The sequence below is a fragment of the Bos taurus genome, chromosome 24 (genome assembly GCF_002263795.3).
Source record: "Bos taurus isolate L1 Dominette 01449 registration number 42190680 breed Hereford chromosome 24, ARS-UCD2.0, whole genome shotgun sequence".
Taxonomy (NCBI): domain Eukaryota; kingdom Metazoa; phylum Chordata; class Mammalia; order Artiodactyla; family Bovidae; genus Bos; species Bos taurus.
Genome location: NC_037351.1, coordinates 25,918,857 through 25,931,781, shown reverse-complemented (window position 1 = coordinate 25,931,781; position 12,925 = coordinate 25,918,857). Strand labels below are relative to the sequence as shown.

The window sequence follows — 12,925 nt, the reverse complement described above, 5'->3', positions numbered from 1 at the left end:
TAAAATGTATTTTCAAATGCCAAGCAATAAAAAAAGTCCATAAACTTAAATGTCTGTTGCTACATTAAGCAATATATAATTCTACCATTTAATCTAGTACCAGGACACTTCAGATCATCCTAAATATAACTGAGCCAAAGAACAATGCTCCAAATCTGCACATTGATGGGAGCTAAGAAAAAGAGATCACCTGAAGAGTCAAATCATTTTTCCACATTGAATTTTATAATTTTACATCTTTAATTTGCATAATAACTGGATGGAATATAATCATCTTCAACTTATTCTTTAGTTTAACATAAAGTGATAGCATTCCTTTTAAGATATACATTTTTTAAAATTTTATTTATTTTTAATTGGAGGATGATCGCTTTACAATATTGTGTAGCTTCTGCCATCTATCAACATGAATCAGCTTTAGTCATATGTATGTCTCCCCCTTCTTGAACCTCCCTTCCACCTTCCACTCCATCCAACCCTGAGCCACTAGGTTATCACAGAGCACTAGATTTGAGCTCCCTGTGAGACTTGTTAAGTTTTGAAAGAGAGCACAGTCCATAGGGTCGCACAGAGTTGGACCAACTGAAGTGACTTAGCATGCACACGCACACAGGCATGAAGTGAAACTGGACAAGATTCTATTCATTTGGCTTACCCAATCTTGAATCATTTGGGATAATGCTGACAACTTCAGAGTCTACTTCTGTTTGGGAGTTGGGTCTTCCAAGGCATATAATTGAACAAGTTTCTACTTGTATTCTTAGTGCTTATCCCAATTCAAAATATGATTCAGTCTATCTGTGCACGCAGAACAAGGTTTAGTTTCTTGTTAAGTAACGATCACACAGAGCATTTCTCATTATGAATTGACTAAGCATTTGCTGATGCAAAATAATGAAAGTCATAAGAAGATGCTACCAAGTGGATATTTGAGCTTCAGATGGTGTTCATGTTGAGAGAGTGTCACAAATAACCCTAAGGATATAATCCCAGGGTCTGTTGATGATAATAATATCTTATAATCAAATCATCTTTCATCAGGAATCTCAAATGGATTCTATAAATACTAATTTCACCTTTTCCTGAGATGTGTACTGATAGCAATTGTACAGGACAGAGAAAAGGGCTAGGAAACAGCTCCAACGTGTTCAACCCTTGGGAAACCCAGTGAAAGAGAGGCCTGAAGTGAGCTGGCACCATGACAGGCAGAACTGAATTCGATCACAACCACTGTCCTGGGAGACTTAGAGAAGCTTTATTTTGTTTGGAATTTTGTTGGGAACTCAAGCAGATTTAGGTGAAAATGTATCCCTTGGACAAATTAAAACACTTAACTTCTTGAGTGGATGTTGATATAAGAAGATATTTTCTCATAATGTGCATGGAGATGGTCCCATGAAAGTTAGAAACAAAAGATGGAATTACTACAACCAAGTCCCTAACCTACAGTGCCCCTGGCTAGGACTTCCTGGTGGCTTAGAAGTGACGTTATGTTATGGTGACCCCAAGTTCCAGAACCCCCGGACAGTCCTAGCCTCTACCCATTATTGCAACATAATAACATTAATATCCATCAACTTCAAAAGTGTTCTGGATTAGGTAAGAACATATATGATCACTAGGATCACTTCAATCTCAGTGCATAGTTCTACACATAAAGATCTTTCTTTAGAAGAAATGAAATAGACAGCCTCAACGAGTAAAGAGAGAATGTTCAGCTCTGCTTATCCTTTCTAATTAAGTTTCTCATAAGGAATATGAATAATGTCATCTACTTTACATTGTTGTTATGAGGCTTAAATGCACTAATACAAGTAAAGTGCCTCCTTCCCCCAACTTCTACACACCCTCCTTGAAGGGCCTGGCATATCTCAAGAAGGTCACGTCTCAGTCTATTCATTCTCAGTTTATTCATTTCCCTTTTCCCTTTATCACATCAAAAGAAACTTCTAAGAACCATTCTATTCTAAAGAAATGTTGAAGAGTTGAAGCATCTTCTTCACCTTATCAAGTCCTCAGTGGCACAGCGATTTTCTGACAATTCCAAGAATTCTCAAGGTCCCTAACACTCCTTTTTTGGAGGAACACTGGACTGCAAGGAGATCCAACCAGTCCATCCTAAAGGAAATCAGTCCTGAATATTCATTGGAAGGACTGATGCTGAAGCTGAAATTCCAATACTTTGGCCACCTGATGTGAAAAACTGACTTATTGGAAAAGACCCTGATGCTGGGAAAGATTGAGGGCAGGAGGAGAAGGAGACAACAGAGGATGAGATGGTTGGATGGCATCACCGACTCAATGGCCATGAGTTTGTGTAAACTCTGGGAGTTGGTGATGGACTGGGAGGCCTGGCATGCTGCAGCCCATGGGGTCACAAAGAGTCAGACACGACTGAGCGACTGAGCTGAACTGAAGATGAGAAAATAGGAGCTTAGTAACTCCTAGCAAAACTTCAGATATATCTACCTGCAGAGGACAGGGGCCCAACTATCAGATGGGGCCAAAACTTCAGTTCAGATTAATCTCAATTAAACATAAGAAAGAACCTTCTAATTACAGTAAGTCTTCTACATAGGAACCTTCAAGTTGTGAACTTTCAATGTAAGAGGTACAGGTTCAATTCCTGGTCAGGGAACTAAGATCCCATATGCTGCAGGTATGGCCAAATTTTTTTAAAAAATAATAATACAAAATATGGCATTAAATTTAGTTTATAGGAAATTGAAGTGTGTAAGTACTTGCATGCATGCAAAATACAAAATATATATTTAGTAATAACTATTGAAATCTACTCTCATATGTACTGTTCCTCTCTTGATTTTTGTTGCTGTTTTGAGCTTCTTATCTTTCCAGAGAATAGCCAGCAGTGAAAACTTATGTGAGAACAGCCAGCAATATATTTGTCTCTGCCATCCTCTGTACTCAACAAGTGCATTCTATGAGAAAGTCAAATAATGTGAATTTTCCCTAAATCCTAAGGGTATTCTTAATTTTTGTTTTAAAACTCTTTTGGCTGCGAATTACACACATGGAGTCCAAACTGGTTTTGAAGCCAAAAGTAAAAACGTATTGATTCACCAAAACAAAGAAGCGGAGTGAACAAGATGGGTAGGAGATTCATGGGATGACAGGACAAGGACTCCAGCCCTGCCAGGCCTCCTACCCTATTTCCAGTCCCTCCCTTTGCCTTCACATTCTTCCACAGAAGATGGTCTTGTGCCTTCACCAGCAGAGGTGAGAAGGCTTTCTTCTCTTAACTCCCATTTTAATCAATCCCAAGGAGAACCTGTGCAGATATTCTTAAGCCATGTGTCAACCCCTGTGGCTTAGTGAGAATATTATGATTAATACCACCCTCTGAATGCATGGTTTAAAAGGACAGGAAGATGAATTTTCAGAAGAACAGAAGTTTTGCTCCCAGGAAAGTGGAAAAGTGTTAAGGGGAGAAGGCTATAGTTGTCCCCTATAACTAATGACTGTCTTTGGAAGCCTATTTGAATCATCAAAATGTGACACCATTAGAAACATCTTTCTTGGTCTTTCAATTATGTAGCTCTATGAAGTGATGAGCAGGGGCACAGTTAGGAAGTAAATGGAAAAGATCTTAGAAAACTGGGGTTTATAAAATCCTATGTGAAATATATTTCCTACATTATCTGTCCCCACCCCCCGGGGCATGGATCGGTACCAGTTGACACATGGACTTTTAGGAAACAAGTTGTACGAGCAGCTGCCAGCGAGTGAAGTTTCATCTGTATTTACAGCTGCTCCCCATCACTCACATTACTACCTAAGCTCCCTCTCTTGTCAGATTAAGGGTGGCATGAGATTCTCATAGAAACACAAACCCTGCTGTCACCATCCCCCATTATGCCTGGATGGGACTAGTTGCAGGAAAACAAGCTCAGGGCTCCCACTGATTCTGCAATATGGTGAGTTGCATAATTATTTCACTATATCACAATGTAATACTAATAGAAATTGCACAAATAACTGTGATGCACTTGAATCATCCAGAAACCATCTCCCACCCCACCCCGCAAACCAGTCCGTGGAAAAATTGTCTTCCACAAAACCAGTCCTTGGTGCCAAAAAGGTTAGGGACCACTGTTCCACACGTCAAGCTTGGTCTGTGATTTTGCCTAATGTCATTAAGTCAATTATTTGGCCTAAGATACTGTGGTTTCTGTTTGTTTTTTGTTTTTTTTTTTTTATGTTTTTCTTAGACATCAATCAACCACAGATATCCTTATACTACTATTTTTTAAAATGCACCATTCATTAATTCTTATTGGGTTATTTATTCAGAATTTAGTCCAAAAACTGAGTTCTCAGTTTAAAATATTCCAAGATTCATTTTGGTGATAGAGTCAGTTGTAAATGCCTTGGTGAAAATTAAGTGGACATGCCTGTTCATTAAGCTCAGAGGTTCTTTTACCGAAGCTAGAAATGACACAGTGACAACAAGGATCCTGGAAAGAATCAGCTTGAAACTGGAAATTATTGGAGTTTCACCAGACTAAAATTTTACAGTTGCATTCCGTAAGTAGCTAGATACTTTAGCTGTCTTATCCGACCTTCTGCTGAACCGCCTTGGAAAGCAAAGCGTTGGCTGTTCAACATCCTCTGTTTCTCAAACAGTGGGTCCGTATCCATCACTTTAGCAACACCCGGAGAGTTTTTTCATCATATACTAGGGCCTGGGTCCAGCCTTACCAACCTGAGTCAGTTGGTCTGTGTTGGCTCCTTTAGCTGTTTATTTTCTTGCTTTGTTTTTCTGATTTCTCAGGTGATTCAGAAGCACTGCCATCTTGGGGAAACCATAAATGTAAACTCAAACGACTAATCTTTCCACAGATTTCATTAGTAATAATTTGCAGTGTATTCATTTTATATAACTCACAAAAGAATTCTGTTCTTAAAAATTAGAGTATTAGCAAAAATCCAATCTTATGTGGCAGTAGATATGGCCTCTATTTTGCTCACCTATAAAATGAGAGGTATAGATGACATGATTCTTAAACCTTTAAGTTGTAAATTTTCTTTACCTATGTAATCCTACAGAATTAAAGAGAAATGCAAGTAGAAGCATATTTACAATTTTTTTCAAAAGTGTATGGCTCAAATAAAATTGTAGAGAAAAATGTAGAGCAAATCAAAAAGCCATACGTAAATGAGATTAGTTGTTGAATTTAAAAAAAAATCCATACTCAGAGCTGAATCTATCACAAAAGCCAGCAGTAAAGTCATATAATGATTTAAGCTGACTTGGTCAGCATTTTCATATAATTTCCTTGCCAATCCAGAACAACTTGGTGACATGTCTAGAAAGTGGTTGTCAGTATGCTGAGCTTAGGCAAAGAACAGTTTCCAAGATGGGTGGAGTAAACTTTTCTTTTTCAGTGAGATCTCATGCCTGTTTGATTAGGACGCCGTGAATCACTGTATTTGGCATACTCTCAACTGAAACATACGTCTGCTTTTCTTCCTTTGGTCTCTCCCTCACTTATCATCCTGGGGAGAGATACAACTCACACACTACAGATGAAGATACTACCACTCAAAAGAAACATCCTGTTTTAGAAGTACAGAATCTTACCTTGCTTAGATTGCCTTCAACCTAAAAATACTACCTGTGATAAAATGGTCTGAATGTTTGCATTGCTCTCTTATGCCCTTCAATTGAACTGTGAGCATATTTACTTTTCATTCCATTCCATTGGTTAATGGTTCTGGATTAAATATTAAATAGGGCCTGCTAGACTTTCAGGGGGCAATATTACAAACCATTTCTTAAACTTGGGTGATCATTTCCACCTTTACTTGCACCCTGAATAACCCACTTTCATTCCTTTGCTAATAAATGCTATTATATAGATATCAGTCCCACAATGGAGAATAAAAAAGAGAAATAGTCATGAGTTTTATTTAGAGTGTTGTGTGTGCTCAGTCGCTTAGTTATGCCCAACTCTTTGCGATCCCATAGACTGTAGCCCATCAGGCTTCTCTGTCCGTGGGATTTTCCAAGTAAGAATACTGGAGCAGGTTATTACTTCCTCCTCCAGGGGATCTTCCTGACCCAGAGATCGAACCTGCATCCCTTGTGTCTCCTGCTTTGACAGGTGGACTCTTCGCCCTAATAGTTTCATCAAAGTAAAGTCTACAAGATCTTGGTTCCTCTGCCTCCACTTTTTCATTTACTTTGAATGAAAGTCAAAGTCACTTCCCTTAGAGTCATTCAACAAGAGTCACTTTCCCTATTGCAAACCTACCTTTGGACCCTGGCAATACACTGCCCTCAAAGAGACAACTCCAATGAGCTGCAGAAGGGCACGTGTGAAGCAGGAACTGGGTAGGAGAACAGGGCAGAGGCAGGGTCCAGGAGAGGTGACCTGGCTCTAAGACGACACCCAAGACAGTCAAGAGGTTATGACTGAGATTGTAGACTCATCATTTAAAGTCTGAATGGAACATATCATAAGAAAAAAAAATTTATAACTATGTATGGTGACAGATGTTAACTAGACTTATTGATGTGATCACTTGTGCAATACTTACAAACATCAAATCATTATGTTGTACAGCTGAAACTAATATAATATTGCATGTCAAGGAAAACAGAGACAATTCCATTCCAAGTGTTCTCCCTGGCCCACTGACCCTGCAGTACAGATCTAAGATTTCCTCTCTTGACGTTAAAGCAGCTCTGATACCACCACCTCATCCTTTTCTCTCTTTTGGGTCTTTTATTCTTCAAATCCAAATGTCTCCCTGCTTTGAAGAGCTCAGAAATGAGACACTGGACTTTTAGATTGATACAAGCAGATAAAACTTGATTTTCTTCCAAGACTCCAACTGGCTTCTCTTGTTCCTTTCATCAGTGACTGACTTCATTTCACAGCTCACAAAGTGGGGACAAATTCAGGGTTGGCGGGTCAAAGAAACAGGCCACCTCTCGCACCAAGCAAAAACGATCCTGTTGGCACATTTAAACCCATCCTGAAGCATGAAATTAGTACTTTGGTCAAAATTAAAGTACACATTTACTAAATGTACCTCACCTTGTAAAAATCCTTTCCAGAGCAAAACTTTTGGTCTATATAAAATCTAAAACGTCTGACACATGTACGGAATGTATGTGTCAGAATTTAATAATAAAGTGCAAGACTGAGGTGTGTGATTAACATTTACATGGAGGAATGCAGGTTATATTGCCGGCTCGGTGCCCGTGCCCATTTTCTGAAGAATGAAGCAGCCGTCAGCCTCCAGGTCTCTCCCAGGTGTCCTGCTAGTGATGATTTCTTTCCTGTCCTTTCTTTCGTCTTCTTTTTTAGTCTTTTGGCCACACCACATGGAATTGGAGATCTTAGTTCCCTGACCAGGGATTGAACCCGTGCCCCCTGCATTGACAGCACAGAGTCTTAACCACTGGACTTACAAGTAAATTCCCCTGCTAGTGATGATTTCTATGCAAACCCATCTATGTAAAATTCTTAAGCACCCAAGCCCATACCTCCTCCATGTTGAGACCTGCCCCACTAGTCTTCCGAGGTCGCACTAAATGCAGGCGAAAGTCCTGATTGCTGGCTGAGATAATCTGGAATAACTTTATTGTGTTTTGTAACTTCTCAGCTGGGCAGTGGTGGTGGTTCAATCATTATAATTGAGGGATTCCATAATGCCTTCCTAGAGATTTCTATCCGTATCAAAAGGCCTCACCTAGATACCATGGGGTTTGTCTTGGAACTTTACACTCTGCAAACTTTAGGAAGCCTCTTATATAAAAGTTGACAGTTTGTTTATATTAGCCTTGACCTATAGCTTGGCAGAGAAAAATGCCTTTATTGCTTCCCCACGTGAGAACGTATGGTATCATAAAAGTACAGAATACACAGCAAGAGAAACCAGTGTTGACGCACTAGATGTAATATTCCAGACACACTGTCTTAAAAATATACTTTTCTAAAGTAAAATCATCTACAGTGACAAATTATGAATATTTTAGGGAAATGTATATTCTATAACCAGGAAAGGCACTTCGCCCTAAGTTTACCTACGTGTTTCCTTTTTAAATCAGTTTCTTAACATGTCTTGAAATTATTTGTAAATGTTATCATGTATAGACCAAACACAGTGTTCATTGAATTTATGCTTAGAAAATGCTCGTCTTCTCCTTTTTTGAAGTAAAATATTTCCTTTCACTTTCCACAATACATTGTTTCTAAAACAGAAGATCCCAAATCAAGTCCTTAAATTCTAGAATGTAACTGTCAGAACTTTTAAACAGGAGCCATCTACTGTCATGTTTAAGAGTGCTCATTTTTGCACATTGGTGCAAACACTCAGATCTTGCAGAAATAACTAGTATCATGCAAAAACAAGAAATACAGAGATAATTATACGCATGCTTGTAGTATTATGGCTGAATATAATTTGCTGGAAAGCTCTGCTCATAAATGCCATTTTTTTCCCCTGAGAAATTGCCTTCGCAAACTGTAGAATTATACTTCTGAGCATACTTTTGCCCTTTCAACAAATATTTATGGAGAGCCTGAACAGCTGTTTGCTGGGCCTGGAGTTAGGATGAGGGGACACAGTGCTGAACTGGGAAGCTGTGAGCCCTGCCTCAGAGGAGGGGTCTTAGCGGGGGTGGTCCGATAAGTAAACAACACTGAGGGGGAGGGGGTGGAGCATGTAGGAGGGATGGGTTGGGGGGAGGGGGAGGAGGACAGGGGGTGGGAAGGGCCAAGGCAGCAAAGCAGTGAGCTGGCATTGGTAGCACCCATTAGCAACTCCAGTGCAGACTTCATGAAAAGGAGACCCGTGTTCCATTCCTCCAGGCAACTGTCTGCTTTTCAAAACAATTATCCATGCTGCAAGAAAGGCTGCCACACCTTCAGCCCACCCCTACTTCCTCCCACAGTTGCCCGTCTTTGGCGCCTCTATTATAGACATATCTCCTGAGGCACCCCCACCCACCCCTATCCTTTGCAAGTGAAGCAGGGAAATTGTTCTGGATGTTCAGATCCTCCAGGGATAGAGAATCTGTAAAAAGCTCGTGCAGCCCAAATGGCCACCCCCAACTCGGCCTCAACAACTTCCTTTCCTGGCAGTGGAACATGTGATAATTTTCACATCGTGCTAAGAAGTCAAGCTGAATAAATACTGAGCAGCTGTCCTGATTCCTAGTTCCTTGTGTCTGTACATTGTATATGCCAAGGGCACTGGGCTTGCAAGTCAAAAGGTTCGAACTTTGGTGATAGCCTTGCTACCAGGCAGCTCTGTGATTCCAGCAAATAGTATAACCAGTGTAGCCACATACCCTTCCTCTGTGAAATTGGAATCACACTCCTGTCTCAATGACTTTGAAAGGACATCTGAGAGAACTGATAAGAAAAAGCATCTAAGGTAAAACTTAGTAGCAAGAGCTGTCATTTTTTAGGCACTGTGTCTGGCTATGCTACATTATTTAATCCCCATAACACCTCTTCATAGGTATCACTTTTCACTTTCTACAGGTGAGGAAAAGAACCTCTAAAGGAGTTAAGCAACTTGTCTCTAGAGCCACATGGCTAAGTGAAGGAGCTGGGATTTGAACTCGGTTCTAAGCTTATCTTGGGCATCCCTGGTGGGTCAGATGATAAAGAATCTGTCTGCAATACAGGAGACATGGGTTCGATCCCTGGGTTGGGAAGATCCCCTGGAGAAGGGAATGGCTACACACTCCAGTATTCTTGCCTGGAGAATCACAGGGACAGAGGAGCCTGGCAGGCTACAGTTCATGGGGTCACAAAGAGCTGGACATGACTGATCAACTGACACATTCACTTTTTCACTTCCAGTTTATACCAAAGTCTCGCTCTTCACCCCAGAGAGGTTCTCTCTCCTCTTCTTTCCTATTTCTTACACTTCAACCACATAGTGCTATAAATACTGAATACAAACATTTGAATCATAAAACCCCCAGATACTACTTAGGCATGTGCATCATTTCATGAGCAATACATTTTTTAAATATGATGAATTCAAGTAATAATTCTATCCCACCCCGATATCAGGTCTGTCCCTTTCCCAATACCATCCTCCGTGTCCCAGAGATGTGCAATTCTGTGTTTGCTCAAGTGAAATAGACTCAGCTGCTCTGGGCCAGTCACCCTGCCAGCGGCGTGAAGCCTTCTGGCTGCCTGGGTGAGTCATGAGTGATTAAAGACAACAGAGTAAGGAAGCAGGGCCCTGGTAATAGAGCCACCAGAGAAAAAAACACTCAAGCCAATTGGAGCCACTGCAGATGATTTATTGGGAGAGCCCCACCCCACCAAGCTCAGCAATTTCCCATTTGTCCCTTCCCAATCCTGCCCCTCCCATGTCTCCACCTCCCCACCCCAGCCCCACCCCGGGCCACCCTTCCCAGGCACCTCCCAATTTTGAGGGTGATTACACCTCTGCAGCTCCGGGCTCACACGCCACACCCTGTCTACTGCACTAGCTCTGACTCCAGCAGATCCTCTTCGCCCCGACTCTCAACCCCCACACTCACCTCCCACCCACCCCACCCCCACTTCTACCTTAATGAAGCCTCCCATTAAGGGGTTCTCCTTAACTGCTCCGCAGATAGTTCTCACCTAGATTCTTCAGCCTGTCTCCCTGAATTTCCCTTCTCACCTTGGATTCTTTCCAAATTACTTCAACTCACCAGCAAACCGGATCAACTGAGGAAACCTCCTGGACGACTCTTCCCAAGGACAGATCAACCTGGCGAGCATGGATGGCTGGACTCAACTGGTCAATCCAGCTTCCCCAGTCATGAGGCAATGCCTCCTATAAACGCTATATCACGTCCATTCCAGTGCAGATAGACAACCACATACCACTGACTAACAATTAGGATGGCTCATTTCCTTACAGTAACCATCTAATAACAAGAATAATAATAACTTCCATGTATTGGTCCAGAACTCATTGTGTGGCAGATGCCTTTCATGCAGTTACTCACTCAGTCCTCATAAGCACCCTGTTTAGGTAGGCATTTTTATTCCATTATAGAGATGTGCTTTCCTCATAGCTCAGTCGGTAAAGAATTTGCCTGCAATGCAGGAGACTCCGGTTCGATTCCTGGGTTGGGAAGATCCTCTGGAGAAGGAAATGGCAACCCACTCCAGTATTCTAGCGTGGAGAATCCCATGGACAGAGAAGCCTGGCAGGCTATAGTCCATGGGATTGCAAGAGTCGGACACAACTTAGTGGCTAAACCACCATAGAGACGTAAAGGAAGAGAAGGGGGTGAGAGAGGATAAGATGGTTGAATGGCACTGTTATTGTTCAGTCACCCAGTCTTGTCAATGCTTTGCGACCCCATGGAAGCCAGGCCTCCCTGTCCCTCACCACCCACCGAGGTTTGCCCAAGTTCATGTCCATTGCACCGGTGATGCCATCCAGCCATCTCATCCTGTGATGCCCTCTTCTCCTCCTGCCCTCAATCTTTCCCAGCATCAAGGACTTTTTCAATGATCTGGCTGTCCACATCAGATGACCAAAATACTGGAGCTTCAACATCAGTTCTTTCAATGAATGTTCAGGACTGATTTCCCTTAAGACTGACTGGTTTGATCTTTTTGCTGTCCAAGGGACTCTCAGGAGCCTTCTCCAGCACCACAGTTTGAAGGCATCAGTTCTTTGGTGCTCTGCCTTCTTTATGGCCCAGCTCTCACAACCATATGTGGCCACTGGGAAGACCATAGCCTTGACTATATGGACCTTTGTCAGCAGAGTGATGTCTCTGCTTTTCAACACACTGTCTAGGTTTGTCATAGATTTCCTGCCAAGAAGCAATCGTCTTCTTATTTCATGGCTGCAGTCACCATTCACAGATTACTGACTCAATGGACATGAATTTGAGCAAATGCCAGGAGATGGTGAAGGGCAGGGAAGCCTGGCATGCTGCAGTCCACTGGATCGAAAAGAGTTGGACACAACTTAGCAACTCAACGACAATAATAGAGATGTCGTTATTAAGACAGAAAGAAATGAAGATAGATATTTGTTATATGGAATTAAGTACCAGAAACAGGTGCAAACCCAGTCTCTCTGAATGTATAGCCTTCCTAATGCCACCAACATCTGCTCTTCCCTCCACCCATTACCAGCATCTCCACCCTCTTCATCGCTTAACACCACAAACCACATAGTCATGGGTGGTTTCTCCTTACTCATCACCTTCCTTAAATAATCCTTGCTAGAATCCTATACCTTGTATCTATTTAACACTTTTTATAGTTGGTCTCTTTTTCCTTCTCACTGTAACCACCCTAGCTCAGACCTTCATTACCTTTCTCCTAAACTATCCCAAAGAGCTTCTCTGGTGGCTCAGTGGTAAAGAATCAACCCACCAATGCAGAAGACATGGGTTCAACCCCTGTGTCAGGAAGATCCCCTGGAGGAGGAAATGGCAACGCATGCCAGTATTCTTGCCTAGGAAATCCCATGGGCAGAGGAGCCTGGTGGGCTACAGTCCAAGGGGTTGAGAAAAGTCAGACATGACTTAGAGACCAAGCAACAACAACAAAGTACCCCAATGCTCTTCTGATTCTGATTGTTTAGTCTCTCTCTCCAAATCCAGTCTTCGTGCTACTGCATATCCTTCTTACTTAAAAATAAATCAATAAATAAAGTCAGTATCTTCCTACTTAAAAAAAAAAAAAATGAGTGTATTTTCCCTGCCACTTGAATAAGGGAAAAGTCTCACCCTGGCCTTGACCCAAAAAAAACCTTCATAAAATGAGATCTGGCCCATGTGTTGCCATATTTACCTAAAGTAGCCATAAAATATCACAGGAAGGGCTTGGAAACAGAGACCAACCACACAGACAGATTGAGAATCAGGACTAAAATGTCTATAAAGGACCTGATTCCACAGAAAGAGATA

General features: G+C 41.6%; 1 long non-coding RNA gene across 1 annotated transcript in view; it reads right to left on the bottom strand.

The window, feature by feature from the left end:
• Nucleotides 1–11,237, bottom strand: part of LOC101904557 (uncharacterized) — a 30,087-nt gene extending 18,850 nt beyond the window's left edge. Inside the window, exon 1 of the long non-coding RNA XR_009492706.1 lies at nt 10,697–11,237. This is a non-coding gene — a long non-coding RNA (uncharacterized lncRNA). The remainder of the gene's footprint in view (nt 1–10,696) is intronic.
• Between the last annotated feature and the right edge of the window lie 1,688 nt (nt 11,238–12,925).